Source organism: Oryzias melastigma, linkage group LG13, assembly GCF_002922805.2.
Source record: "Oryzias melastigma strain HK-1 linkage group LG13, ASM292280v2, whole genome shotgun sequence".
NCBI classification, from domain to species: Eukaryota; Metazoa; Chordata; class Actinopteri; order Beloniformes; family Adrianichthyidae; genus Oryzias; species Oryzias melastigma.
This window is the reverse complement of record NC_050524.1, coordinates 656,676-660,822: the sequence shown is the minus strand read 5'-3', so window position 1 is coordinate 660,822 and position 4,147 is coordinate 656,676. Positions and strand designations below refer to the sequence as shown.

Sequence of the window (4,147 nt, the reverse complement as noted above, 5' to 3'; positions counted from 1 at the left end):
AAACTGAACATACTCACATATACTATACTGTAGCATTGCCACATATGTTTACGTTCGAGTATTGGTAGGAATGTCTTTTTACTGATGGAATAAAAAGAGAATTCAGTAATGACTTTCCATTTGATAACCCTGGTTGAAATGGTCCAGTATGTTTTGTTTTTCTCTGAGTTTATGTTTGAAACAATGGTGTTGGACTTTTTATCTACATCATAAGAGGAGCTTTGGACTACAAACATGGCTACCTGGGGACTTCCTGTCACACGGGACTACAAACATGGCTACCTGGGGACTTGCTGTCACCCAGGTGCCAGACTGATTACAAACATTACAGATGAGAGGAGTGTCTCTCGGAACGCGAGGGGTGAGAGGCCTGACCTGAGTGAGGATTCCTGAGCGAGCCCCACATACAACGTTGACAGCTGCAGAACACAATCTTAAGGATTACCGAGACAGAGGAGAAGAGTACCAACCTTGTTGGTGGAAGATGGAGGAAATCTATCGACTATTGGGTGAGACCTTCACATGCTTCGTCACTGGACAGATCCGGTAAGCCACATTTGTGCAACCTGCGGACGGAACGTTGATGACCCGCAAACCTACTTTAGACTGCTTTCGCCTTAATGGAGGAGGACGCCAAAGGGACGCGGCGATTGTGTAAATAGGAACTATATATAATTAGACTTGGGTGGGTGCACCTCGGTGAAGGACTGGGAAGGACTTGTGGAGTTTATCTGTAAACTGAAGAAAAAGCTATAAAAGAAAAAATGCATATTCTTGAGTCATTTTTCTTGAACGTTGGTTGTGTGCATAAAGAGAAGGAAAGCAAACTGTAACTTCTTTCTTTTGTCCGTAAGACGTATATTTATGCCCCTGTTTCTTTGTTTTTTTTGTTTGTAATACTTTGCTGTACTGTAGAGTGTTACAATACATATACTACACATGTACTCAATTCAACTATAACAGCAGCTCACACACTCCATCATACAAACCCATTCAGATAAAGACTTTCATTCTGTCACACAAACGGTTAGTGCTATTCAAATGAGTCTTTTAAGAGCAATTAAAACCATTGTTATTAAAGTAGATTAATTAGATTTATTCATTGCATGACAGCACTAGTTAAAGCAGTAGTAGTTCACTTCCAGCTTATCCCTCTCGGGGTCGCCACAGCGTAACTCCACCCACTGTTTGGCATCAGTGATTTGGCAGAGTTTTTACGCCGGATGCCCTTCCTGACACAACCCTGTACTTGAGGGGCACAGGGACCCAGTTAGGCAGCAGCGTCAAGGGTCTTGCTTAAGGACCCAATCTGGGTGGGGATCAGTGGACAACCCTGGGAATCGAACCCAGGGCTCCTACATGTCAAGCACTAGTTAAAGCAGTAAATAACTATATTCAGTTAAAACTATATTCATTAACCTGTTAATAACCACAACCAGCAAGAAAACATAACCAGATAATAACTGTAAGCAGTTACAAACCATCATAGGTACAAAAAACAATTCCTGTTTTGAAGTTGAGTAAATTCCGTGGATGAACAGATCTCTGGGGATAATCTGATGTCCACGTCCAGCATCATGCGGCAGGTCGCCACAGTGGTTACTGTAGTATCGGTGACGCATCGCGATCTCATCACGTTTTTATTAGAGGTTCCAAACTCACGTTTGAACATGTAGAAATTTGAATGATTTACCCTGAAATTCCCCGTTCTGATCTCCAGAATCCACTGGAGTTGTGTTCGTTCTGTAGTTTGAAGAACGTGTGTTAATACGCTGTTGCCAGAAATGTCCCGGTGATGAAGGGTTACCGGGGCGACCGACCGCATGCTGCTGGACGTGGATTTGGATTGATTTTAGCAGATCAATAATCGATTCATAAAAGATATAAATCGATTTAGCACATAAAGCTAAAGTCCGCTAGCTTGATGCTAATGTATAATAGGATTTCCCATAGGAGAGCTAATGCTAATGCTAACACTCAGTTGACATAAACAAACATTCTGACTAAATGAACATCTTTATATGAATTTTCCAAACTCTTTTAAGGAAATATATTTTTTAAAGTAATCATTTCTGGTAAAAATAAAAATAAAAATTCTCATACACTCTTCTTCTGGAATAAAGTGTAATGCTATAACATGATCGCCACCTAGTGACCAAACGGAAACGCCTCCAGGAGAAGCAGAACAATTGTTAACTTCTCCTTTAGAGAATCCATGTAACTCTGGATGATATTAATCTCATGATTTCACTGATATGTTTACAGTCTGTGATCTGGATCAGATTAATATGAATATATTCAAATCATACAGTAGATTATTCAAGTATTTGTAAACAAATGTACATAAATGTGTAAACTCAAAATTTAATTGAAGAGTCGAAAGAATAAAAAATTTGGAATCGAATCATTTCTGGGGTTCTGACCGATTCTACAGACAGAGATCTGCTCATCCGTGGGATTCTGTCACATCTGAAACGGGTGCAATGCTTCTTCTGTGGGACGCCTGTCCGCTGGTAATTCAGCGTTTTCAGCTATTATACCTTCAGTGATTCAGCATATTAGCTTCAGAGTTTTTAGCTATCATTTTTAGCATCTTCAGCTATTAGCATCTTCAGCTATTAGCATCTTCAGCTATTAGCATCTTCAGCTATTAGCATCTTCAGCTATTAGCATCTTCAGAGGCCACATTAGCTCATAGCATTCACATTAGCATTATCACAGGTAGTTGATAAGTACGTCTAAAATGTACAGTTTTAAACGTGTTACTTCATTTGATCAATGTTTATCCTCAGGTGAGTTTCAGATTTTAGCTCGTTGTGTGACTGAGTCTGTCACTCCTCCACCTAGTGGTTACCTGGTGAACTTCAATAGTGGTTCATCTGTGTTCGTTTGGTTTTCAAAGGGCTTCAAACAGGAAGTCACAGCAGCACTATCAAAGGTGCGTTGTTGTCATGGTAACTAAAGAGCCTCCTGGAGGACTCCTGGAATGGTGCGTTCAATGACCCTCTTCTCTAACAGCACGTTTGGACTGAAGATGAGCTTCAGACTCTGATCTTTGGGTCAAAAGTTTCTGGAGCTGCTGGAGGTTCTGCGACTACAAACAGGAACAATCAAAAACTTCAGAAGCCAATCATGTTATTGATCCCGTTTGGAGCGTGTTCTCTGGTCTGCTGGGTCAGAACATCTCCTCCTCTCAGGTGTTGCTCCTCATGACTCCTCCGTTCTCCTCCACACTGATGAGGAGCTCTCTCTCTCTCTTCTCCCTTCTTCTTCATCCGCGCCGATCAATTCTGACGGCACCACCCTCAGGTGGTCAGCACGCGACCCCGCCCCACCCACAAGTCTTACCTGAAGGTCTCGCGGTCAGTCTGCGGGCTCACGCGGGCTTCATGTCGGTTCCCAGGATGAAGTTCTGGGGTCCAGCCAGCGCGCTCTCGTCGAACGCTGTGAAGTGAGCGCGCTCTTTCTCTCAAACAGTGCGCGTCGCTTCCGCGCACACGCGGTGGCAGCAGAGAGGGCCTGTTTTTCAAAATAAAAGCTCTGCGTGAAGCATTCTTTTTGTCAGCTTACATGAATGTGATGAATGAATGTATCCTCGTGATATCAATAAAGTTCAATTCAGTTACATCAAGCCAAACCCTGTATGTGTGTGTATTTGCGTGTATTTGTGTGTATTTGTTACATTTTAGCTCATTTCTGTGAAGTGGTATTTGTAATGATACCACATCACATCATTCTGACTGTGTCTGCCTTTGCCAGATGATGTACTGTCAGTAAGACGTGAAAGGACTCTGTGGAAACGAGTTTATTTTGTACAGACGTGTCAACAGTAACGACACATTATGATTTAACAACTGGTATTATTCTGAAATACCTGGTGGGAAAGAGTGGGCTCAGGTGTATGCAGGACCAGGAGAGAGACATTGAAATAAATATATTTAATATGAAATGATTAAGTAAATGTGTCATGAATTATTTAAAATCGGCATTAAAGAAAAGTGCAATTTATGGTGTCAATATTTAATTAAAATTCAATTTAAATGATTCATGAAACATTTCTTGATTTCATGATTTCATAGTCATTTATTATCTGTCAAACTGTCCCATCAAACGAAGTGGGCGGGCCTAAGAGAATGTGAAGGCACGA

The 4,147-nt window shown here is 41.4% G+C and overlaps 1 protein-coding gene across 2 annotated transcripts in view; it reads right to left on the bottom strand.

The window, feature by feature from the left end:
- Positions 1–3,491, bottom strand: part of col4a4 (collagen, type IV, alpha 4) — a 46,725-nt gene extending 43,234 nt beyond the window's left edge. For both annotated transcript variants that reach the window (XM_036214919.1, XM_036214918.1), the window contains exon 1: positions 3,349–3,491. The gene's annotated coding sequence lies outside the window, so the exon portion shown is untranslated. The remainder of the gene's footprint in view (positions 1–3,348) is intronic.
- Between the last annotated feature and the right edge of the window lie 656 nt (positions 3,492–4,147).